Consider the following 27,154-nt stretch of genomic DNA (forward strand, 5'->3'; position numbering starts at 1 on the left):
ATTTGGATAAATCGGAATGCACTGTATTTGGATGTTCTATTCTCTTAGACTCACTATCATTTAAAGGAATAGATCATGGAGAGAGGTCCTTTTTATGAAGGGCTTTGTGAAACATAAACCAATTTACATAGGGAATGAGCCAAAGCCCATTGAAGTCAAACATAAACATCTAGCAACATAGTTAGGCTAACTAAAGTGGGGGGGAAATTAGGCCAAATCTTGAGGGTTTTTTACTCAGTCCTTTGTCAAGCAAAACTCCTCCCAAAGCTCCTCAGTGATTTAGGAGCCTCCATCGGTGTCAAAAGCGACTTAGGCATTTAGGAACCTAAGTCCCATTGACTTTCCATGAGAAAACTGAAAATCTGGCCAATAATGAAAATTAAGTAACAGCTGAGGAAAGGCCTCTGTCTTTGGCCTGTCCCTTGAGAGAGTTTTTTCCTTTTTAAAATAAAAATACATACACACAAACACACACACACAGAAGAATGTTCAAATATGCCTGAAGATCGAGTGTTGCCACAGTTAAAACATCAAATATCCTGCAAGTAGAACGGATTTAGGGTGAGCAGACAGCAAATGTGAAAAATTGGGACGGGGTGGGGGTGTAATAAGAGCCTATATAAGAAAAAGACTGAAAAATCGGGGCTGTTCCTATAAAATCGGGACATCTGGTCACCCTAAACAGATTAAAGGGCCTGGTATCACTGTGGGGGTAATTTCAATCACAAGCTTGTTAGGTTAAGGATGCAATACTAGATGCAAGCATCAGTGGCAGGACAGATGGGGAAACAATTTGCAGCCACCGGCTGAGTCAAAGTCAGCCCTCAGGACTCTTCCATCATGAGTCCCATTACAGTTGCTCCGATGGGGCTTTGTGGGGATGGAGAACTGTCCAAGGAATGCTGCTATAAGAGCCGGTGATTATGTGGCTGTCAAAAGCTTTGGTGGCACAATAAGATCACCAGTGATGGACATAAACTGTATATTCAACCAGATCCCCCCCTTAAAGACCTAGTTAGAGAACAATCTGGGTGGCGCTTGATCTGCAAGGAGGCTACGTCCCTTTGGGATTTGCCATGCTGATGAGACCTGCCACAGCATAGGTTCATCCTGGCCATACCTACTCCCCTCCATTATCAAGCCCTTCTCTTTCCCTCTTACCCCCTGCATCCATTGGTCCCATGCTCTGGGGTGGGGCTGCTACAGAGGTGGTGCAGAAGCTGTTGGAGCTGGCTCTGCACGCAAGCTCTGGGGGTATTCCTGATGGGGTGGGGGGAAGAAAGTGACACAGACCAATAATGAATTCTGCCCCTTTTCTCTTATTTTTCTGCATAGCAACATGAACCTGAGGGGCCTTGTATAAATAATGACATCAGGTTAGATAGGTTTTCTATAAATAGTCCAGGTCCTGTTGAAGCAAGTAGAAGTTCAGCAACTGGCTGCAGTATTCCCAGAGTCAAGCCCAGTGGGTCCATTGCACATTGCTGCTTTGATGGTGAAACTCACATAGGGTGGTCGTGTTTGCATTGGTCTCAAATGTTTAAAAACTAACAAAACTGAACTTGAAAAGCATAGCTCTAGTTGGCCCCTCTGATACCAAAGTCCTGATTTTATAGGATGTGTTTTCATAAATGTAAACTTTCCCCTCTCCCTAAAATCTGTGATGAGGAGAATGGTGTTCAGATTAATTAATAATTGGATTATAAAAAAGAGCCCTTGGAAAGTTTACAGCTTCATCCTCTGCATATGGCAAACATCTGGAGAATCCATCAGGCTTTTCATTCATTGTCCTCACCTTCTCCACAGCTCTGTGTGTGTGCTACTCAGTGCCAAAGTGAGCATGTGTAACAATTAGAAGCAATATCTTCGCACAAGTGTCTTGCAAATAAGGAATTTTCCTTGGAGCTATTTCCATTAAGCTCATTTGCTAGGTGCAGCAGTGCTCCCTTAGAGGGGAATAAAGAATTGATGCTCCAATCCTATTTATATTTGTTTGTTCTCCTATAGAAATATAGACCAGGTTCATGTACAATTTCAATCTTACAAAGACTCCTCCCCATGCTTAAAGCATTTGAGTAGTTCCATGGCAATTGCATGTGGCATAGCATATTGAAATGAGACTACTTATATGCATATAGTTAAGCACGGTTATACATTTTTACAGGGTCATCAGGGTTATTTAATGGCTTCCTGGAAGGGAACAGACTAGTGGGGTATTGCAGGGATCAGTATTTGGACTAGCCTTATGTAATGTCTCCAGTATTGAAATGGAAAAATGAGTAAACCGCATGCTAATGAAATTAATTGGTTTTATTACATTGGAAGGAGTTCTACCTAGCAGTGAGGATAAGGGGAAATAATATAATGGGATCTAGAACACTAATTTATACTTGCAGCCTTTTTTCATCTCCTCTTCTTCAGGTCCCATCCATCAGCTTAGCAGTGATGAACGGGACAAATGAAGTCTTTCCACCATTTTGTCTTGTACCAGCTTCATGTCTTCATTCAACTTTTTGTTCCATGTCATTCTTCAGTGCCTTTCCAATGCATCCGCTCTTTCTAGTTCCTTCTAGTTCTAATGTGTATCACCATGTATGGTATCCTTTCCAGGATACCATTCTTGAAACATGTCCAAACCATTGCAGTCATCTTTCTCAAATCTTTTGAAACAGAGTCATTTCTTGCCCTAGCTGTTTTCTTTTCTTTTCTTATCTTATCACTTCCTTTTTTGTAGACTTGAAACTCTCAGTAGATCCCTTAGCCAGTTCATTTCTGCAGTCAATATAGTTCATTTGTCAGCTTTCCTCATAGTCCAACACCCCTACCATGTAGCCATATCCGCATGACAATTGTCTCATATATTCTAATTTTTGTTTTTATTGAAATGTCTTTAGTCTTCCAGATCTTGCAGTTTCCCAAATGCAGTAGTCGCTAATCTGATTCTTCTATTCTTCTAGACTAGACCTCCAAGTGACATAGTTTTTTCCAGTTGTTCTAGTTCTTTGTATCCAACTTTGATTATCTCTTCCTCTCGTCTTCCAATTGCCATAATTTTTGTCTTCTCTATGCTGATCTTCTGTCCAAATGTGTCTGCTTTCCCAGTCTTTGTCAGTTATTCTCTGTCAATCTTCCTTGGTCAGTCAATATTGTCTGCAAATCTAAGATTATTCACTGTCCTCCTTCACAACATTGACTCTTCTCATTGTGTCTCTCAGTGCTTACAGCCGTTACTGCTTCAACTACTAAGTTGAACAAATCTGGCAATAGTGTGTGACCTTGTCCCACTCCTACAATCATCCTGAACCATTCTGTCAGCATCTTCTCTACTCTGCACTCATCAATTGCTGTAGACATTTTCTATCAGCTTCATCAATTTCTCAAGACTTGCCATAACCGACAAATGCTGTCAAAAGCCTGTTTCAACTCTATAATGCTGTTGTAACAGATTCAGTTGGGGTCTGTGTACTTCTCTGATCCCTGCCTTACCACAAATAGCTGATCTATTGTGCTTCATCCTGGTCTAAATCTGGCCTGTTCTGCAAGCACCACTTCCATCTCTCTTTATTCTCCTCTGCAACTTTTTGGTGAATATCTATCCTGGCACATTCAGTAAGCTGATTTCTCTGCAGTGCTGACACTCACTCTTATCTTCTCTTTTATAGATCGGTACTACTATCACTTTCTCCCCATTTGCTTGTTTGAGGGCTTGTTTGTGAATCTTCTTGAATAGCTTGTGCATTGCCTTTACTGGATGTGCCTCACCTGCCTGCTGCAGCTCTGTGGTTATGCTGTCATTTCTCGGCACCTTTTTCTTTTTCAAACTTTCTATTGAGATCTTTACTTCTAAAAATTCCTGCATCTGCTCTCCCACATCTGTATTGGGAAGTTTCTCCAAGATTGTTTCATCTACTGCGTTCTGCTCTTCAAAATATTTTTTCTATTGTTTATTCCTTGCTTGTTCATCTTTATTTGCTTGTGCTTATCTTTCACCGCTGATATCTTCAATTTATATGTCCCATTTGGTTCTCTTCATGTCGTCATCTTCTTTTTTTCTACTGCTCACTTATCCAGTTGTTTCTGTCTCTCTTCACTTTCCATTTTATATCTCTGGCCAACCTACTGAACCCAGCCCTTAAACTTGTATCTTCTTTTTTTTATTCTCTTTCGGCTTCTTATGATTGTCACTGAACTGCAGCACATAATCCATTACCTGCCATGTTTGTTTGTTTTTTTTGTTTTGGCCTTGTAGCCCAACAATTATTCAGCCACTCTCATAATCCCATTTTTCACACTGTTCCATTTCTCTTCATTGTTAATTTTTTCTTTCACCAGAGATGTGATTTTTTCCACGCTCCCCCCCCCCCCCCCCGGTTTCTTTGTATTCTTTCCTGATTTCTGCCTCTTCCAATGTCCTAGATCTTAGTTCTCAGCACTCTTTTGTTTGCTCTCAACCTCACTGATGCCAGCACTAATTTATGATCTGATCCTATATTCACCACAAATGATTTGCATGACAACACACTTGATTTCCATCTGATTCACAAGAGTGAAGTTGATAAAGTTCTTCATTTGCCCACCAGGTGATATCCAAGTCCACTTCCTCTGCAACTTTCTTTGTGGAAATAGCATGTTTGAAATCAACATAGGCAGAAATTTAGTAGCCTTTCTCTTCTTTTGTTTTCTTCATCAAGTCTGAATCAGCTGATTGCTTTAGCCCAGGAATTCCAGTCCAATCCAACTTTTCCATTAAAATCTCCCATCACCAAAAACGTATCTTGCCTTGAACATTCTTGTATTGTTCTGTAGATCTTTATAAATTTCATCAGTTTAAGTGCTGCTAAGGTTGGCATATATACTTGTACTACCATGACCACACCAAGTTTACTTTTCAATCTCGTCTTCAACATACAAGGAGATATCCGGTTAAATGCCATAAGAACCCAGCTTGTATTTGGCTTTAGCACCAATGCAACTCATCTTGGTGTCCACCATCTTCTCTTCCCTACATCAATATGCTGTGCTGACCTTTGTTTTCCCATCTTCTTTCACATAACCTGATAATTTCTGCGTGATATCTTTTCAACTTGCATATCATTACTCCAAGTGCTCCTTCCTGGTACAGTGTTCTTATGGTCTATGTTCCGATAAATGTCTTTATGACAGGTTGGATCACAGAAACCCCCTTGGGAGCTGTCACCTGATATGCAAGACTACCCCTGCTCCTGTTTTCCCTGCCAGCTCAGGACTCCAGCACCCTGTCTTGCTGAGCCAGACACTCCCGTCTGCTCCAACACAGACCCAGGGTTTGAATCACTTGTCCCAGAGCTGCAAGTTTACCTGAAAACAGCTCAGAGAAGTGTGCTTGTCTTTAGCACTCAGATGCCCAACTCCCAATGGGGTCTAAACCCAAATAAATCCGTTTTACCCTGTATAAAGCGTATGCAGGGCAAACTCCTAAATTGTTTGCGCTCTATAACACTGATAGAGAGATATGCACAGTTGTTTGCTCCCCCAGGTATTAATACATACTGAGTTAATTAATAAGGAAAAAAGTGGTTTTATTAAATACAGAAAATAGGATTTAAGTGGTTCCAAGTAGTAACAGACAGAACAAAGTAAGTCACCAAGCAAAATAAAATAAAATGCGCAAATCTATGTCTAATAAAACTGAATACAGATAATCTTACCCTCAGAGATGCTTCAGTAAGCTTTTTCTCAGACTGGGCACAATTCTTTTCCCTGGTACAGCTCTTGTTGCAGCTCAGGTGATAGCTAGGGGACTCTTCATGATGGCTCCTCCTCCCCCTCTGTTCTCTTCCACCCCTTTATATATCTTTTGCATAAGGTGGGCACCCTTTGTCCCTCTGGGTTTCCACCCTTCCCCCTCCTCCCCACTGGAAAAGCACCAGGTTAAAGATGGATTCCAGTTCAGGTGACATGATCACATGTCACTGCAAGACTTCATTGCCCACTTGCCAGCACACACATATACAGGAAGACTAACAGCCATCTGCAGACAATGGTCCTTGTTGATGGTTTGGAATCTTGATGACTCCCATTATCAATGGCCCACACTTTACATAATTACAATAGGCCCTCAGAGTTATATTTCATATTTCTAGTTTTAGATACAAGAGTGGTACATTTATACAAATGGGATGATCACACTCAGTAGATTATAAGCTTTGTAATGATACCTTACAAGAGACCTTTTGCATGAAGCATATTCCGGTTACATTATATTCACTTATCATATTTTTATAAAACTATTCCAGTTACATTATATTCACTTCTTATCATGTTTTTATAAAACCATATAGGCTGCACAACGTCACAGTCTTAATCTTCAAGCTGATCATGTTGCCTGTTATGCATGTTGCTGTGTTTGTGTTTGTGTTCTGATTGCATACTTTTCACCCCTGCGTTGGTTTTTGAGCAGTGAACACGGCTCTTGTTTGTCCGGTTGATGATGACCAAGCCAGCATGCTTTTGTTTCTCTTTCCATTCATGTGGTTTCTATGGTCCAATATTTGCCAAGTGTCCACCCATGACTCCTTGGCTTTGTGATTGACCAATATACCGCAATGCATCTGCAATACACTCATAAGCTATCCACTAACTTGCTCCAGCACCTTTCAGTCAATGATATATGTTGGAAGTTATTTTGCTGGCATTGTTGCAGGAGACATTATGCACTTGAAGGACCAGATGAGCCATTCCACTAACGGTGGTTGTTGATAGCTACCCTCACTAGTTGTATCATGCCAGCCGAGGCAGGGTCCTGGGATGTGGTGCTGCGGTGCACATATAGCTACTTGGACCTACTAATGAGAGTTGAGTGAGTCACCAGGACCAAGCATATAACCCCTTGTAGGTGCAGTTGTCTACACTGACTTTTGAATTCACCCCATGCACCTCAGCAGTTTTCATCTGCAGATCTCAAATTACCTTACAAAGATGGGTCAGCATTATTTATTCTGCTATGACAGGGTAATTGAGGTTCAGACTGATGAAATGACTTGTCCAAGGTCATATGATGCTAATTCAGAACCCTGTCCCCAATTTTTACTTGCTGCCCCTTTAACCACAGTTGGCTTAGAGAGTGTAGAAAAATGGACAGAAAATTAAAAAAAAAAAGAAACTAATTTTTTTAAATGATTACAGTTAATACATCTGGTCAAACATAGTGCAAAATTGATAATCAGTGGATTGGAGAAACCTAGAAACAGTAACGCTGAAGAAGACTTGGTGGCGATAGAAGGTAGCAAATTAGCCATTAGTTTGTCTTCAAATATTTGGACTGCAAAATACCAAGATAAAGAGGAATCCATGTTGGTGGCACCAGGGACCATAATTAGAAAGAATGGAATGAAATTCAGAAAAGGAAAAATATAGTCTTGAATATCAGAAAAAATGTCCTGATGTATTGATGCCAATATGTATTGGGTTATGGAATAGTCTTGTCAGATAAGTGGTAAAAGCTCTATTGTTTAGGAAATGTAAAATTAGATTGTTCTATGGGGAATTAATCCTCAATTGGCAAGGAAATAGATTAGATGATCTAATAGACTTTCCATTTCTAGCTTCCATGATTCTCAAGTATCAGAGGGGTAGCCGTGTTAGTCTGGATCTGTAAAAAGCAAGAGAGAGTCCTGTGGCACCTTTAAGACTAACAATGTATTGGAGCATAACTTCGTCAGATGCATATAATGGAAATTTCCAGAGGCAGGAATCATTTACATGATTCTGTAATTCTATGATAATTTGCTGTTGCTTTGCATATGAAAAGAGCTTCCATGCATGGCCTTTCTTCTTAAAGGTCTGGCAATTATAAATTACTATTTAATATTTCAATATCAGATTGTTTTTTGCGCTCTGTGTGTCTTGTCACCTTTTTTAGGGAGGGAGGTACATATGCTATGAGAACAAAGATTTTAAACACAGTTGGAAATTAGTCAGAGCCCGGCCCTAAAGGAATCAATTACTGAGCTTTGGAGTTTCATCTATTTTTAGTGGCCAAAGATTGTTCCAAGGTTAAAGGATCGTGTAATTCTGAGGGAAGGTGGAGAGAATATTTGTCCTCCCTGAAGCGAATCCAGTAGGATTTCAGAATAAAAGTTGAACAAGGCGAATGGAGGGGAGAGATTTCTGTGACACAGCTGTTCTTGAAAACAGAAAGAAAATTGGGTGGCAAGCCAGAGTTCCTTAGACTCTATCCCACTGAAGCATTTCTCAGAGTGGTGGAATGGAACAAATGTACAGTCATATTTAAGGAATTGGACCACCTACATCTTAACAAATCACAGATCCGCAAATTGACATTAATGAAGCCATTTATAAAAATTTTAAATTCAGCTGGAAAAATAGAATAAACGCTAAAACACTGAGTTACTTGTTCAAAACAGCTTCTTAAAGGCACATTTGATATGTTTGCTGGAGAAAAGAACAGAAAGGAAAAAAGTTGCCTAACAAAATATATCTAAACCAGTAACTTTCTTCAATGTGTTTCTGGCCGACAATGGTACAATTTGGTTTCTATGACGTTGTTCATTAGGGACAAAAAGGTTTTGCATGCAAAAAGAAAATTCTAAATTTTGTCATTTGGTGGCAAAGTGAAAATTCGGGCTCAGGGAAGACATTTGTGTATCCATTTGCTTGAGATGAAAATTTCTGTAAGGGTTACTAAAGACAGAAAATCTATTACACAATAGTGATGGTTAAACTGAGGAAATGTTGATGGATCAATTTCGAGAAGCATTCAGACGGTATCGGAACCTCATGGCCCTTTCCCTATTTTTACATAATACAAATAATTTTATTTTTTACCTGAGCAATTTGTGTGGGGAGACAAGCCTGGTAACTCACAATGGAGAGGGAGAAAAGGAATTTTGCCTAAAATTACCTAGTTTTACTAAATATTATACAACTTTTCCAAATTTTTCAAACTGTATTCAACAAAGTGGGCAGGTGGAGATAACTATGTAAAAAGAGACCAAAAAAACCAAAGTTCATGAAAGTGTGAACTAGCATTTGCATGTCTAAGTTTTAGCTTTTTGCACTGGGTAATACGCAATGCACACAGATTCTCTTTGCACCTGCCAATGTCTGCACAATTACATATATTCATTTTGGATGTGCAGGTTCGGCCGATCGCGGCTCCCACTGGCCGTGGTTCGCCGCTCCAGGCCAATGTGAGCTGCGGGAAGCGGTGGCCCGTCCTGCGCTGCTTCCTGCAAGCCCCCATTGGCCTGGAGTGGCAAACCGCGGCCAGTGGGAGCTGCGATCGGCTGAACCTGCGGATCCAGCGGGTAAACAAATCGGCCCGGCCCGCCAGGAGCTTTCCTACACAAGCAGTGGCCCCAGTTTGAGAACCACTGCTTTAAGGGCTACTTTTAATGGATACACATTGGTACTCTAGAGTAGTCATAAATACGCCCTTTAATCTCTTTGCTGTTCTCTAATTTAGCTCCTTTAGTATCAACTAGACCAGGGTTTCTCAAACTTCATTGCACCGTGACCCCCTTCTGACAACCAAAATTACTTCATAACCCCAGGAAGGGGGACCGAAGCCCAAGCCGCACCACCTCGGGCAGGGGGGCACCAAAGCTTGAGGGCTTCTGCCCTGGGCAGTGGGGGCTCAGACTTTGGTGTCAGCCCTAAACCCCAGCAAGTCTAATGCCAGCCCTGGTGACCCCACTGAGTCCCGACCCACAGTTTGAGACCCGCTGAACTCGACTATTCTTTCCAAAATCTATCACTGTATCCATTAGGGAAAAATTCAGGGAAATATTCTTACAGTGGGGAAAGTGTATTTATTCAACCAGATGTAACTTCAAAATGGCTAAATCGATTTAGAAACAATTTTCCACCAATAAAATATCACCTTTGGATTGAGATAAAGAATGGAAACTTTCAGATGAAAAGGAATTTGTTCAGAAAGTTTCGAGTAACTGAAAATGTTGGTGAGTGTGGAGAGATATTAGAATGGAAATAGTGCCAGCTCAAACTTCACTGCTGAAGAGTGCTCTTTCTCATATATAATAAACTACATTGGATGTAGATTGAGGGAGCAATTTAAACACCGCAAAGGACATTACTTAATTTACACACCCACAAGCTGGTGGTAGTGCTTAAAAACATTCAAACTTTGCCCTGTATAACTAATATATATATAAAATGTACATAATAAAAGACAAAAACACGGTATCACTTGTGGGTGAACATTTTTCATGAAGTGATCACTCTATATCTGACCTCTCAGTCCTCATCCTCAAAGGAAACTTGCACAACACCTTCAAAAGACAAGCCTGGACGTTTACATTCATAAATTTGCTAGATACTAAAGAAATATGGACTGACTAAAGACACTGGATTTATGGCCAATTACAACGATCTATAATAACCCACTAACCCCTCCCCACCCCAGTTTTTCCCTCCTGCTCCTCCCCACCACCACCATCATGGGAGAGGTGTTAACTGGCCACTTAACATGTATTACAAGGGACCATTCAAGGTGAACTATTTATGCTAAAAAATCTGTTCCACTTGTATTTAGCAGTGACACCTAAGTACCTTGCCCAGACCCAAAGAAGAGCTCTGTGTAAGCTCTGAAGCTTGTCTCGTTCACCAACAGAAGTTGGTCCAATAAAAGATATTACCTCACCCACCCTGTGTCTCTAATATTCTGGGACCAACCCAGCTACAACACTGCATGCATTAATAAACATACCTATACATGAATAGTACTTCTGTATTTTTCTTATTCTACGAGGCTTATAGAATAGTGGATCTGTTAAGATTAAATGCATGAATATATGGGAATCTATTTTATATATACAATTTTCCTGCATTGTCAGAAAAGCAAAGATTTACTTTTACAATGCTATGGTCTGCTGTAGCAGAGGGGGAAAGGGAGAATTTATCCTCTGCCTTTATTTTCTTTTGAAACTTTTGGCTTGTAAATTTAGAGGCTCCCAAAAGGCAGAAACTCTCTCCCAGTGTTGTGATACATTTTGGTATTTAAGCTGAAGGTAAGGCTCTTTTGTGTAGTAGATTTTATTATTCTAAGGAGAGTATTTAACCCTCTTCCCATGACTGGGACTCAACAAGGACTTTATACAATCGAACAGCCAAGTTTCAAAGAACACCACTTATTCTTTGTTCATTACACCTCTGGCTGTATAGCAGCCTTCACTTCACTTTGCTGATTTCACGTTAGTCTTTTTTTGACAGGCTGAAGGAAATGCCTTCCAGCATTTCGTCTCACCTCATAAAAGCCCGCTGTGTGAATTGATGGCACACGTGGGAGGCTCTAAGGAATCTATGGATTCCAATTCTGTTCTCCCCACCTACAGTCATAGCAATGATTCCTCAGCAAATTCTTTCCTTTGCCCTTTATTCATCAATGCCATTCTATCCTTGGATCCTTCTCATCCTATGGATCCCATATGCTGCTGTCATGGGCTAGCATTGCTCAGTCTGTGTAAAACCTCTGTGCTGCCTATGTCCCTGAGTCACTTCTTGCTATAAATGCTTTAACTGTTTTTTCCCTATTTCTGGAGAAACTAAGAGGCTTTCGTTCCACAAAGCAGATGAATGGCAAAAAGAGAGAGCAGCTGATGCACCCCAGTCTATCTCGCTACTGTATGTCTACCTAACTTCTGCTTGGTATTCCAAAACATGCAGGTTTCATGTTCAGAATCCGTACCAAAGAGTATGACAGAGAAAGGGATTTGGAGAGAGGTTATGCTAACTTCAGCTTCCATCGCTGTGTAGATATAATTACCACCAAAGGTCTGAGCACCTGTGAAAGAAACGCCACAGTTGGTGTAGAGTAGCAGAATGCAAAGACCAAAGAACAGACAAGGGTTCAGAATGATGACCGTGTCAGTCAGAAGCTCACGGTGCTGGAGGAATAGCAACACCTGTCTCCTGGGGGAAAAATTAAGCGCAATTCTGGATTCCTTTGTTGCAGTGCCTCCTTATTAGAGTGAAGGACAAAGAGCTTTGGCCTTGAATGGCCAGTGTCCCTTTCCACTTGTCCACAGCAGGGGTTGGGGTTTGCTAATTGAGAAGATATATTCTAAGGACAGGTGGGGAAGGAAATCATTCATTAAGATTTTAAAAACAAACATGCTTATAAAACAGCATATATGGTATAGTACGATATTTGGCACTGGATAATATTTGGGACTGTGCGTGTATAGGTATGTTTTTATATGCTGGATATTTAAAAGGTTGTGTAACTGCATGCCCAATTTATGCACTATATGTGCACAGTTACTGTGCAAGTCCCTGATTTGTGCACACATCCAGTGGCTAACTGGATACATTTGCCCACAGTTAACCACTGTGTACAGCCACTTGTCATAACTGTGCATGTAATGGAGGTGTGGAATTGCACCTGGGTGAAAGTAATATTAAACCCTTACTGCTACGGGGGCTTGGCTCCAAGCCCCCAGAAGGGGTGGGGCCTCGGGCACAAGGGGCGGGGCTGTGGGTCAGCCTCCCCAGCCAGCCCATCCGTGCTGCCTGGCCTGTGGTGCCTGGGGCTCCGACAGTGATTGAAAAGGGCTTGGAGCTCCGGCCACTGCCGCGGTAGTGGCGGTGGCAGCCAGGAGCCCCGAGCCCTTTTAAATTGCCAGCCCCGGGGCAGTTGCCCCTTTTGCTCCCCGCCCCCGCCGGCGGCCCTGCAAGGAGGGTCCCTACCGACAGGGCTGCTGACAGGGGGGTGGGGCCAAAAGGGGCAGCGACGTTAAAGCGCCATGGCAGAGCTTTAAGGAGGATCGTTTGCTGCAGCAACGCTTTAACGTTGGCTGCGTACGGGCCGCTACCAGCTTCTTACCGTACCGGCCCACTTTCACCCCTGAATTGCACATACATTTTGTGCATCTAAACTCTAATAAAAATCAAACTTCCTATGCTGTAAAATATGGTCTTTGTTTGAACATCAAACCTACCACAATATCAGTTTTGAAAGTCTGAGCTAAATTTGAATATGATTGATTGGTTTTACGTGTCACTTGAGACTGCGAACGAAGGAGCTGGGATGGGGAGAGAAAAGAATTCTAAGGAAAGCTTGACCTTGCTACCTTGTGAGTGGAGCACTTGGCTACAACCACAGACCAAAGCTCCAAACCAGAGGGGAGAATCTCCAGGCAGTGGCTCCAGCCCGTCTCTGCAGCCACTCACTACGACCTCCTGGTTCCCGGCATGCAAAGTTTGTTTCTGCTCCTCCCGCCACGTTTCTGTACATGGCAGATGGCGAGGCCTCACCAGAGAATGAAAGGAAAGGCAATGCCTTCTCCAATGACCCAATTCTTAACTGAGTGCGGCCAGAGAGTCAGTGAAGGGGCCAGCTGCCCCTTTCTCCACTCAGTACTTAGCCTGGATGACAGCTACAAAGTGGAAATATCAGCTGGCCCATCTCCAGGGGAGATGAAATGGAGACGGTCGAGACCTGTGTTCCTCTTCCCATAATCCTCCTCTGCACTGCCCAACAAACTATTGTTTTGAAGCCTCCTATTGCTCTACTCTGTCTTCCCATGCTGGTGACTCCATGGGATTTAGGGCAGGCCAGGAAAGACAAAGGGACCACGATCCATACAGACCCATTACAGGTCTGGGGAGTTAACTTGGGTGGGGAGCCAACTGCAGCAGAGATGAGCCTTTGCTGAATGCCCTCTGCTAGGTTGGCCTGGCTACATTGAGGATCCTTTCAGTTCCCTTTCAAGGGAGCACAGGGGAGGGTGTCCTATCTCACATGCACAGAAAGGGCTTTCCTTAGTTAGAAAACATGTTGGTACAAAAAGTGAATCATCCTTGGGGGAATAAAAGGAAGAGAAACCATGAGTTTATGTTAAGCAGTGTGGTCCAGTGGATAGGGGTACTGGCCTAGGAGTCAGGAAACCTGGGTTCTACTTCCCTGGCCTCCTGTGAGATCCTGGGCAAGTCACTTCCCGACTCTGTTTCCCCTCGAACACTTTGTCTTCTGCTTAGATTGTATGGTGTGGGGATTGTGGGCTAGATTTTCAAAGGTATTTAGGAGCCTAACGTTGCAGATAGATGCCTAGTGGGTTTTTGAAAAGTACCTGCTATGGCTAGATGGCGAACTCCAATGATGTACATGGCATTTAGATGTCTTTTTGGAAATCTCATGAGGTGTTTATCTGCATCTTTAGGACTCTAAATACCTTTGAAAATCTGGCCATGTGCCTAGCTCAGCTGGGCCTTGATTTTAGTGGGCGTCTGTAGGTGCAAATACTAGGCTTTAGATTACAGGGGAAAAGTTCACGAGGTCATGCAGGATTTGTGAACCCCCAAAAGAGTCTGATAGGTTCCCAAAACTGGCCCCTGTGAGGTTCATCCATTCCATTATCTTTGGGGAACAATAAACTGCAGCTCTGCTTAACCTGCCACTGTCCATTCTCAGCAAAGCTCAAAGCATCTGGAGTACAAAGTGTGACCCTTTTTTGTTGCTGGTAGATTGCCGCAAGATAGAGACCATGTAGTCTGATGTACTGTGCTAGGGTAAAAATATAATACGCTGTGCTACCAAAGGCATTAACACTTTGAGGAGTCAGCAGATCAGCGGCAGTGGTTAAACTCATTAGCGTTAGGTTAACTCCCATTGTGAAGCTTCTGGCTTCACATCAGAGGGTAATAAAACACTGAGCGCATCGTAATAACTGTTATGATCAGGAAATTTGGGACATGTGTCAGAGAACAAACAGAGCCAGCAGAGGTGTTGGCCAATAATGCTGCTGAGGGTTCGGTGCCATTCCCTCCCCCCGCTTATGCACTTTATCAGCTTTTCCTCCCACTTTGGATGCAAACAAAGTCTGGCCCCTACCTGAGGGTCAGAGAGATGAGAAACAGTGTTACACAGGATATTCCCAGCATTTTCAATGCTTCCTTTTCAGTGCATTACGAACGTCTGACTGACATGTCCTAGCAAAAGCGCTCTGGGTTCCTGCGGGAGCAGTGTGGCCATAAAACTCACAAACATAATAATAACAAAGTCATAAATTCTGACCTGTGGTACAGTACGAGTCGAATAACAGCTCCCCAGCTGTGGAATATATGCCCTTGTTATGTGAAGATGGCAGACCTCAGGGGTGAAGTTCATGTCATATTTGTCCCATCATGTAGCGCCAGACCTGTTTGATAAGCTCACAGCAGTCAAAATCCCAAGCGGTAGGACAGACGCCCAGCAATGTTTTTAATCTGTTATGATTTACTGCTTATTTTGTAAGGGCTTTAAAAAAAAAAAATCCAGTGAGGGGCAGAAAACGGAGTTTGGCACCGAATGTGTGATACTCTAAGACATCTAAGCTTCCCAAGATGTATTGTCTTTAGAGGTTCACCCCTTGCATGCCAACCTATTTGGGGATAGATGCACCCTCCCTCCCCCCAAAAAGGCAGAGGAAATATCCCCAGTTAATTCCTGCTTATTATGGGTGTCATTCACCCTAACTCAGGAGGTCTGCTCCAGACCCTACGCACCTCTCAATACTTCCATAAGGGCTCAAGAGGAGCACAGAGCCTTAGGATGAGTTCTGTTCGGTGGTGAATTTCTCCCTACATGACTGATGGGGTTTACGCAACCCTCACAAAGGTTAAAGGAGTGGTGGAGTGTTATTGGGCCAAGAAGCCCCCGATCCCTCAACAGCTGCCAGGTATGCTCCCTGTGGAGGACTGGTTTAATGGGGAGCTCAGGCAGTCAGGTGAGGGAAGAAGAGACTGGTTGAAAGAAGGCAGACAGTGTTAGTTGCTGAGGCAGAGAAGGGGCAGGACTGGGACTGGGAGTAAGACTCAAACAGGAGCCTGACCCCATCCCTGTTCTCCCCTTTTCCTTGATTCGGGGGGAAAACTGGACACTAAAGGTATGTCTACACTGTAGTTAAATGATTGTGGCTGGCGTGTGTTAGCTGACTCAGGCTCACGGGGCTTGGGCTGTGTCAGGAGCTGTAAAATTGCAATGTTGATGTTTGGGCTTGGGCTGGAGCCTGAGCTCCGGGATCCTCCCTGCCCTGCCTGAGAGATCCTGGGGGAGGGCAGGTTGTGACTAACCAGGACTAACTGGGCCCCTCAGATTTCCAAGACTCGGAGAGACTGTGTGGCCATGGTCTGACCACTAGGTCTGCTGGCCCCCAAATGGAGCCTGCTACAATGACATAGCCATTCTTGGTAAGCTGCAACTGTGGTAAATCCTGCTGATCTAGAAGAGTGAGTCCAGGGCATGGAAAATCCACTGATCTGTTTTGACAAGAGATCATGTAGTCTAGTGGCTAAAGTGTCAGCCTTATGTATGTGCTCAGAATCCCAACAATGAATACCTCCAGAGACAGGGAGGGAGATGGGTAGTTCTACATTGGCAGAGGGAAGGGTAAGATGGCCTACTTTGTCTTTTTTTCCCGTCTCTAATAGCTGGGAGGAAATATGTCTACTTTCAGTGAGCATACTGCACCGGGCTGGGGGAGTACAGTGACTGATAAATGGACATATCCAAACCCTGCCCAGACCTCATTCCCATGCTGCCCCTCTTCACCGCTCGGCAATGACACACAGTCCACTCTCGTATTCCTCCTCTATCTTACCCTACTGCTTGCACTCAGTGTGTTTCTATAGATGGACAGACAAGGAAGGCGGTGTGGGGATGACTCAATTGCCAACAAAGCAGTCAATCTGTCTCGTCTTAGGGACATTTTAGGCATGGAATGTGAATTTCCAAAGGTTTCTCTTCTCTTCAGAAATTGCCAAATTCTAGAAGGTCTGCGATTTCCATCACTGATTTCCCCTGTTGCTATGAATAATGCTGACATTTATACATGCTCCCTTTCCTCCAACACCTTGCTTTGGAGGAGGGTACTTCGAGTGTTTATAATAACAAAGCTTAGCTCTATATCACACTTTTCCACTTCAAAGAGCTGGGCAAACAGTCACAAATTAATCCTCACAATGCCCCCCTGTGAAGGAGGTAGGTATTTGTACTGCAGCTGTTCAAAAGCCATCTGTTTTGATTTGAAGAAAGGTGGGACACATCCTTGCGAAGCAGCCCTTCCAGCGGTTCAAAGTAGCTCTGATTCCAGCTTATCTGGCTGGTGAAGGATCCCCCATAATGTTCAAGGAAATATGCAGCTGGAGTAGAGGCGGCTCCTACACAAGCCCTCCTCCCAGCTTCTGGTAAAGGGGGAATATCCAGCAGAAAAAGGGAGCTTGGCTGGGATATCTTCATCCTAGCAAAACCTGTTGGTCAGAATGGCCTCTTTGGACCATAGGCACCTGGTCATCAATTAGAGAGGCCCTAAAGCTGCTGACTTTTATCAGGGGGACCAGACTGAACCCTGAGCAATCCAGAACTGGGGGTAAAAACGGATTATGGGTGGCTGCTAGAGTGTGCTGTTCTCCTGGAGCCTCTGGGATATGAGAGAGAGAGAGAGACAAGAACCCGATCTCTTATGCTCATTAAATACCCCGTGGTATTTTCCCTGAGGGTTATGGGTATTAGCTCTGTTGTCCAGGCAAGTATCTAGTCTGAGAAAATACATCATGCTTTTACAAATTGGCCATGTATAATTCATCTTTGCTTCCTGGCCTGAACAATTCTATGCTGCTGTGACACTTATACTCCAGTTATGTTCTACCCCAGAGGTAGATGCATTTCAGTGGTTAATGGAGTGAGTTCAGTGCATGTGTGAAGTGGCTTTCTCTTCTACTCCTCTAGAATTTGGTCCATATTTGGAATTCTTTAGAGTGAAAAGTGCCACCTATTTTAAGTTATTACTGTTGTCACATCAGTGAGTGCTAAAATAGGGAGCCTCATGGCCAAGCTATTGATATTTATTAAAAAGAGTCCTGTGGCACCTTATAGACTAACAGACGTATTGGAGCATAAGCTTTCATGGGTGAATACCCACTTCGTCAGTCTATAAGGTGCCACCGGACTCTTTGTAGTTTTTTACAGATCCAGACTAACACTGCTACCCCTCTGATACCTGATATTTATTAGTTTCTCTGTTTGTTTCACTTTCCCTCCCCATGCCAGTGTCTGTCATTCAGAGGCTAGTTATCTCAGGTTTGAATGGGCTATTTCACCGCAAAGCTGTTCCATAAGGGATCATTGCCCAATAACTTGGTGGTGTGCCAGGAACAGTCACTCCTGATATCTCCTGTGAGTTCTCTCTAGAGGCCACCCACTCCAAAGACTGTATGCCCTTTCAAAAGGTAGTCCTGTGAAGAGATGATCATTGACCCCATAGTGCAACCTGATTTTTGGTGCTAACCAGATATATTCCAAGCAGTAGTTTATCAGGAATAGCAAGAGATACAGTAAATCAAGAGAACATTTTTTTGACTTTATTTATATATATATATGTATATATATATATGTATGTATATAGTCATACTCCACTGATTTTGGTTTTGCTGTTATAAAACTTGTAGTATAAATAAGCCAGGTCTGTTTCAGTTAAAAAAAAAAAAACCACCAAAACAAAACTAATCTAATTTTGAGAGACTTGGAAGATCATTAAAATTTCATAACAGGAAAAAAAGTTGTCAGCTTACAATGTCTCCAGTGTTTAAAGAGCAGGAGACAAAGCTGCTGATTCGTATATTCCAGTTTATCCTGTGGAATAGGAAGGAATGGCCCCAGATGTAATTATAAGTGAGTGGTGCACAGAAAGAGTGGAAAAGCCTCAGGAAATCTGAATGTCTAAGAACTTTTCGCCAGCAATTAATCAGTTCTCCTGGGTGTACAGTATGTGCTTTTTTGTTTGTTTATTTATTTATTGCAAACTTCCTCAATTGTAACATATTTAGTTTTTCAAATTTGGATGTAAAGTTTTTTCTCTGTCTGCTTCTGAAATTCAGTGCCGTAAAAGCAATGAACATGTATGAAATGTGAAGCTTTTGGGGGGAGTTACTGAACTGAAATCTACAGTATGAAGTTTCATTGCTGGACTGAGGGCTTATTGACTTTTGAGTTTTATCAACCGAGCAAGCACCTTGAGAGTGAGATTAAAGAAAAAATTGAGTATCTGATTTCTGTGTTATATTTCTTTAACAAGCAAAAGAACACCAGGTCAGCTATTTAAAAAGATGTGTTGGGATAATGGTCAGATATTTTTCGATTGGTAGAATTTTCAAGAAATATGGGCTGTTCCTGGTCTTTAGCTCTACTTTTTTTTAAAACCATTAACATTTAAAAAAGCCAATTTAGATGAAACCTGAAAAATACATCAAATAGCAAAGCCTGCAAAGTCTTCCTTTGAAACACGACTCTAGATTTGAAGAATAAACAATGATACCATAGTACATCTTAAATTTAATAACTGGTATGTTACTGCAGTACAAAGTATAATTTATATTGTATTATAGCCTGGTTTATAAATACACCTGATCCCTCTTAAAGTCATTGTATAATGATTTAAAAAGATCATTATTATTAAATCGCTTGCTATATTTTATATCATATTTATTAATGATCACAAACCCTTATTATATTATATTTTGTAATGAACCTATATTTATAACTTTAACTGTTATTTGTACCATTTTACAGCAATAAACATATAGGTTAAAATATTTCAACTTTATTTTGTATTTCCCATTTTCCCCATTATTTAGCTGTTCTATTTTTTACAAGAGACACTGAAAAAAAATTCTTACTTACCATTTCCTATTTTAAAAGTAATTTCTAGAACACTTAAAACTAAATATCAAATGCAAGAAGAATGCATTTAGTGAGAATTTTACATTGATAAATTATTGATTTTTGTTTAAAAAGAGGATTATAATTAAAATCCTATTTTATATCTATACAAAATTGGATAATTATGGGTGGAATTTTCAAAAGTGTCTAATTTGGAAGCACAAGTCCTATTGACTTTCAATAGGATTTGTGTTCCTAAATCACTCGACTACATATGAAAATCCCACCCGATTATTCTAAAACCTAAACCTATCCCCTATTTGTTTCTTAGAAATGTCCATCCCAGGAGGGGGGATTGTTTGTTTTTTTTATTATGTCCTGATTCTCGTCCCATTCTTTCCATTTTGTTTACTGTCAGTAAGTGAGACCCTGTGTTTTTTCAATCCTTATTTACAGGGTTATAAAAACGAAACATAAGCAGTTATTCCGTAAAGAATTTCAAGGGAGGTATATTGATTTATGATTCTACATCTGCAAAGAGGTGTATTAATTTGATAGGTTTAAATTAAGTAAAGTAGATTAAACATGAAATGACAGCTTTGAGTGCATTATTGTTCTGATCATGTGTATGTAGCTATCCCATTGATTTTAATGGGACTTTTCCAGATAGGTACTGATCCAACTTGCATTGAGGTCTATGACTATATGGGATCAGACCAGTGGAGTGCTTACAGGACTGGATTCTATATTTTCATAAGGATCTGCATCTTATTAATTTATAAGATAGAAAGATTATAGCCATTCAGTTGTTTAGACTATAGATGCAGGATTTGTTTTTATGCTGTAATGTTATCTTTTTCTGTATGATTTAATATTTATCAGTGGTTTTGTGTATGACACAAGTTTTTAACTCTTAAACAAATTAACCCCTATGGATTGATGAGAGGATGTAAAAAAAAAAAAAGAACTTTTTCACCTAGAATCTGACTTGACTATTTTAAAAGTTAATTTAGGGCTTGGTACTGAACAAACTCCTGTGGTGAGCAGAGTCACCTCAAATCCCACTCAATTCGCTGGGAGTCGAGGAAGCCCAGAGCTGTATAGGAATACTCAATGAACTGAAGGGTCAAGACCCAATATTATACTTTTTGAGCCTATTTCTCCTTTTCATTGATTCGGCGTTACCGTTTATTTTTCTTCTTGTGATTGTTTTTCAAACTGAACAACATGGGAAAACTCTAATCTAGTTACTCTTTTCTTGAAGGCGTTTGTTTTTTTATATGCTTAGATTGAAAGCAGTTTGGGAAAGGAAATGTGTTTTCACAGTATCTTGCACAGTGGGGTCCAAATCCTGACTGAGGGGCTTCTGTCATTCAAGCAATAATTTTCCTTTTGAGACAACCTCATTCTTGAGAGTGTTAATCGCCCTCAAACAAGCAGAGGAGGGAAGAATATAGTGAGTGCTTCTTCTGGTTTGAGAGAGATTCAGTGCTGTTAGCATTCTACATCTTATTATAGGGTTTGGATTCTCAACCTTGATGTTGTGATCACCCTCCCCACATGGTTAAATGTGAAGGACCCCTGCCGAGATCCTGGTTAGATGGGAAAGGTGTCCTGGTATGGAGAAATTAATGGGAGAAGGGAATCCATTATGGAAAAGGCTGAGAACCACTGGTATAAGGAGCATCTCTCAGATCAGCAGAATCTTTCAAAATGGAAGAAACTTTTTAAGGGTGGCTAGAGTATACATTGCTTAGGGCAACAGCTTAATGCATTTTTAGGAGCACTTATTGGCAGATACCATAAATATTGTCAGTACAGTTGGGCTTCTGAACTCTGCAAACCAGGGTAATTGTGGGTGCAGAGAGGTTCTTGTTTGTGCAATCATCCAGTTTGCATCTGCAAATGCTAGCATTCATTGTAGCGCACAAATAAGAGATTTTGCTCCCACAAATAGGTGCACCCACAACTAGAAGTCATTTGGAAGTGTAGCCAGTAGGGCCAAATTCATTAGGGATGAAATAACTAAGAATCAGTGACCTGTTCGTTAGATTTAGTCCCGGGTTGTTGAGGTTTAGGTGGGCCTAGCCCAGGTGCTCCTAGTGGTAAAAAGTTCAAATATGGGAGGAGCTACCTAGAGGAGAAGTGAAACATGAGTATCCCCATCATGGTGCTGTGATCATTGACTGTCCATGTGTAGTGGTTAATCCTCTCTTTGAATCCCACCAGTGCCTGCCCCCTCTTCTCTATCACATCAAACATAAGCTGCTTGTCTTAACTTTCAAGGCCCTTCATGGGTTGCCCTACCTATCATCTCTCATTCATGTCAAAAGGTCGATTCCTGCCTTCGGTCAGTCCGTGATACCAGCCTCCATCACGTATATTTTACATTTTCAAGTAAGCTTTCTCCCATGCTGCCTCTCTTGAGGGGCCCACCGGCACCCGAATCATGGCCCTGCTCCCCTGCGTCACCCCTTTTCCCCCGAGACCCTGCCCCTGAGCTGCCCCTTCCCCAAACCCCTGCCCTTGCACCTTCCCTTCCCCCAATGCCCTGCTCCAGCATTGCCTCTCCCACTCCAAGACTCACCTCCCTCACACTCCTCTTTGCCCCTCCCCACCCTCATCGCTTGTCCTTATGGCCGGAAAAAAGTGGGAGGGGTCATAGCCTCCTGGCCCCCCCTGGAGAAGTTCCCTATAAACCTCAGCAAAACTACCTCCTCCTCCTCCTCCTCCTCCAAACCCTTACTTTAAATTCTCCTTTGCCATGATGCCTATAAATAAAGACAATCTCTGGGGTGCTGCTGTGCAGACAGCACTGCCTATCATTCTGACCAAGGTTGTCTCATTGTTTCCCTGTACCCCCCTATCTGTCAGGCTGTATCCATCTGTTGTTTCTTGTCAGGGGTGAAAGTAAGGTGGTACGGGCTGGTACGGCGTACCAGTAAAAAGTAGCTGCCAGTACCGGCCTGGACTGCTGACTTTAAAGTGCTGTTGGGTCTGTGTATCGGTCCAGCCAAAGCAACAAGCTGTAAAACCCGCTGACGATTGGAGCTGGCTTAGGGTGACCAGATGTCCCGATTTTTATAGGGACAGTCCCGATATTTGAGACTTTTTTTTTTTTTTTATATAGAAGTCTATTTCCCTCGACCCCCGTCCCAATTTTTCACACTTGCTATCTGGTCACCCTAAGCTGGCTCCACCAAATATCAGCAAATCTGGGTCCTGGTTCGGTGGGAAGATCACTCTGCCGCTCCTCAGACTCTGTCTCTCTGCGGTGCCCCTTCCCTTGCAAGTACTCTCCCAAACCAGAGTGGGGGTTACTCACGGTCCTTCACTGCAGGCCCACCGCAGTCAGCTCTAGGCACAGCAACAGTCTCTGTCCTGGCTCCAGTCAGGGCCAGCTCCAGGCACCAGCGTAGCAAGCAGGTGCTTGGGGCGGCCAATTCAAAGGGGCAGCACTCTGTCTGGTATCGGGGCAGCACGTTCGGGAATTCGGCGGCGGGTCACTCATTCCCTCTTTCCTCTTTGAGCTGCCACCGAATTGCCGCTGAAGAGGAAGAGAGGGAGGACCCGCTGCCAAACTGCCGCAGAAGAAGCGACGTGGTTGAGCTGCCACCGAAGTGCCGCCGCTTGCCTTTTTTTTTTTTTTTTTCTGCTTGGGGCGGCAGAAAAGCTGGAGCCAGCCCTGGCTCCAATGAAGCCACCAACAACCTCTGAGGCTCCCTGCTCGATCAAAGCCCCAGCAGACTCCCAGCAGTAGCTTCTGGCTTCCTAGGAGCAGCTCCTGGTATGGACTGAGCTCCACACCAGCAATCTCACTACTTTTCCCACAATGGAGTCCACCGCCTGATCTCCCTGCACCAGGAAGTTTCTCCCTCTTTCCCCAAGGCATCGTGGGAGGAGTTGTCTCTAAGGCTAGATTGCAGCACACAGGCTTTTCCCCTGGAACACTCCCAATAAAGTTCAAAGGCCCCTCTAGTAAAGGGTGCCTACATTGTTAAAGCCGAAGCATTTTGGGGGAAAGGACTGTCTTTTTGTTCTGTTTGTACAGTGCCTAGTCCTGGTCTATTATTGGGGTTCCTAGGGGATACCTAGGTGCTGGGATTCCGAGGTAAATGATAAAAAGGGTGAAATCGGCAACCTCCCATTCCAGCACCAGTAAATAAATCCCATTTTATTTTAGTTTTTATTCAGTAGAAAAGCATCTCCAGTGGCAAGAAGCACATTCTTCAGCAACTGCGCTGCAGCCATACAAACTCAAGTTTTCAGCAGGGCACTAAACTGCCCACACACACATACAACCAGAGTCACTCGTGACTCTCTTCCCTTTAATCCTTACAACCAACTCGTTCTTCTGGAAACGTCAGTTTGGCTTTGTTTAATATATTGTCCCTGCACCCAGCTGTGGTAACTGTAAGAGCAAAATAGCTGACCCGATTTGTGGATGAGCAAAACATCCAAATGGTCTGATAAGCCCTCCTTTTCATTGCAATACCTGTTCAAATCTCGAATTTGCAGACACTTTCTTCTATATTAATAATATTACAAAAGCATCTCTGGACTCATGTTTACAGTCCCTAGCAACCTGGGGTCCTGATCCTCGACAGAACAAAGAAGACAGAGAAGTCACAATCTACACAACAGACAGGATGTAATAGGGGGATGAAATAGACCAATAAGACAGTAGTAGGTTTGGAGGATAATGTAAAATTAAAATGAACAGAGTTAGCAGAGACACAGAAATCACAGCTTGCCACTTCATATTCAGTGTATTTCTTTTCCTTTCATTTGCTGAAAGAATCTCATCTCCACTGAGGCTAGGTCTACACTACCCGCCTGAATCGGCGGGTAGAAATCGATCTCTCGGGGATCGAATTATCGTGTCTCATCGGGACGCGACAATCGATCCCCGAATCGATGCTCTTACTCCACCAGCGGGGTTGGGAATAAGCGCCGTCGATGGGGAGCCGCGGAGGTCGATTTTGCTGCCGTCCTCACAGCGGGGTAAGTCGGCTCCGATAGGTCGAATTCAGCTACGCTATTCGCGTAGCTGAATTTGCGTATATTAAATCAACCCCCCCAGTAGTGAAGACCTGCCCTGAGATTACATACTTAACAATGTGTGTGAATTTTATTGCTCTTTGCTTTGCTTTTCTATAGCACCAGGAGGGGAATTTAGAAGGACAACTAGCCATGGATGCCTGACTCCACAATGCATCCAAACGCAGAAAGATCCTGAAACCTGCAAGTCCCAAGTCATTAAGGGCCTGATCCTGAGATGTACTGAGATCCTACTGACTTCAACCACTAAGAAATGAACAAGGAGGGGAGAAAGCATTTGAATTAACTGCATGCAAAGAGCCAGGTTAAAATGTAACCTTGTAAAGTGTTTGGAAACTGGACATGGATGTTCCGATTCAATTGGGTAGAATGCGTTTATATGAAAACAATGATTAGAAACCCCATATGTATAAGCCCATTTGTACGTAGTTTATTGTTCTATTGTTTTCCCTTCGAAGAATATGGTTATTCAGGCATCATTGTGAATTGTCTCTTATTTGTATTTCAGGTTGAGCCCACTGCCCAGCCCTTCAATTCTCAGCTTCTCAAAGTCAATAAAGAATTAGGGACGCATTACAAGGATGCTTTCCCTTGACAGTTATCCCAACTAGACACCATGGCTGCTGCAGCTGAGGGTTGGACTCTTGCTGACTGACATTGCATTGCATTCTGGCAGTGGCATGGAGTAAAACTAGAGACATCTTTTCTCCTTCCCTCCAGCAAAATGCTCCCTACTTAAGAGGGCTGGAGTCAAAAGATGGCAGATGGTTATGTTGTGTTAGAACAGGCAAATGGACAGCAGGCCCCTAACCTAAGTGTGTCTCTGTCATGATGCTTTCCCTGCCCTTTACCCAGTTAGCCCTGTTTGGTGGGCCATAATTGCATAATGTGCACAAGAGAAATAACACAAAAAAGCTCATGATGTGCCTCAAACTGTGAGCAAAAGGGTATTAAATCCTCTCCAAACACAGTGGGACCTTAACATTTCAAAGGGGGCATTATTTAAAAAGTAATAAACCTCAGTGCATTTTGTTGTTCTTCAAACCCCATCGTTCTTTTGAAAACATGTTTGCTCAGCCATACTTTTGACCTATTGAGAAAACCCACTATCCAGCATGACTGATGCAGAGAACCAGTGCTTAACTCTTAAACAGTGAGTCCTGCACTGACTGGCCCATCTCTGAAGCAGAGCTGAATCATATGGATACACCACCTGATTCTGCATTGGCTGCCAATCGAAAACTGGGTCCCTTTTTAAAAAAACACCTTCATTTTCCAGGCCGTGAGTGGACAACAGAACAATTATTACAGGGACCAATTCTATTTCTGCTCCCTATCATGCTATGTTCCCAAGCACTTTTGTTTATGGAGGCAGGGGTCATCTAGTGATTTTAAAAGAACCCAATGGAAAAGGAATCTGCCTCGGCAGAAAGCAGAGCTCCAACTTCCTAGGCTATTTTGATGTATCTTTAATATAGTAAGGTGCTCACATACTAAGGTAATGAGCTCCACAGAAATGCAAATAACTATAAAACACGGGCCAGATTTGCTGGTATGCTCCAAGTGTTTTACACCATGCCTTTGGTGCAAATCAGTTATCAGTCTGGTTTTACCAGCCAGTGAAACCAGGTTCAGGGTGACCATACATCTCCAGATCAGCGCAAAGCAGCCAGCGCATACTGGTGAATCTTGCCCTAAATACATGTGATAACATAGGAATTGTTGTACTACATCAGACCCAAGGTCCATCAAGTTCCATGTCTCCAGAACACTATGTAAACAAACTGATCTGTATAACACCCGTGTGAGTAATTAAATACCCATTTGACAGATGGAGAAATAGAGGTCGAGAGGTCAAGTGATCTAGCCAAGGCCACGTAGTCAGAATCTGGTTGAGGTGACATGAGAACTCCTCCTTGCCAGCTTTATGTTGAGTTCAATGGGCTATGTTACTTTCAGAGCCACCAAGTATGAAGAAGCACATTTCTTGCATTATCAAATCATATGACAAATATTAAATATTAACACTGAATTTGGCTTTCTTTTTTCTTTTTGGTAAAGTCTGTGTCTGTAATTTCTTATGCTGTTATTTATGAAACAGCATTGGGACCTTGTTATGAAAGCAGGCATTTGTTATTTGGTTAATTTAAATGACATAATAGATGGAGGTTTTGTGGCCTGGGAAAAAATAAACAGAAACTGAAAGAATCGCTTATTCCTATTATTGTTTTGACCCAATGAGAATTAACGTCAGATATGTGAATGGCTTTGTGGTGAAATTCCTTGAAGGACATGTGACTTTGGTTCACACTGCAGCATCTGCCTTGTTACTAACTGTTGGCTCTCAAAGTCAGAACCTTAGATGGTGTAACAGCCAGACATATGCTGACTTCAGAGCAGTTGCAATTTCCTTCCAGGAAATAAAAGAATCTTTCCCCA

General features: G+C 42.6%; 1 long non-coding RNA gene across 1 annotated transcript; it reads left to right on the forward strand.

Moving 5' to 3' along the window:
* Positions 1-18,479: 18,479 nt before the first annotated feature.
* Positions 18,480-26,923, forward strand: LOC135975636 (uncharacterized). Its single transcript, XR_010592614.1, has 2 exons — positions 18,480-18,760; positions 24,815-26,923. It is a non-coding gene; the product is annotated as an uncharacterized LOC135975636 (long non-coding RNA).
* Positions 26,924-27,154: the final 231 nt, after the last annotated feature.

Source organism: Chrysemys picta, chromosome 14 (genome assembly GCF_011386835.1).
Source record: "Chrysemys picta bellii isolate R12L10 chromosome 14, ASM1138683v2, whole genome shotgun sequence".
Taxonomy (NCBI): domain Eukaryota; kingdom Metazoa; phylum Chordata; order Testudines; family Emydidae; genus Chrysemys; species Chrysemys picta.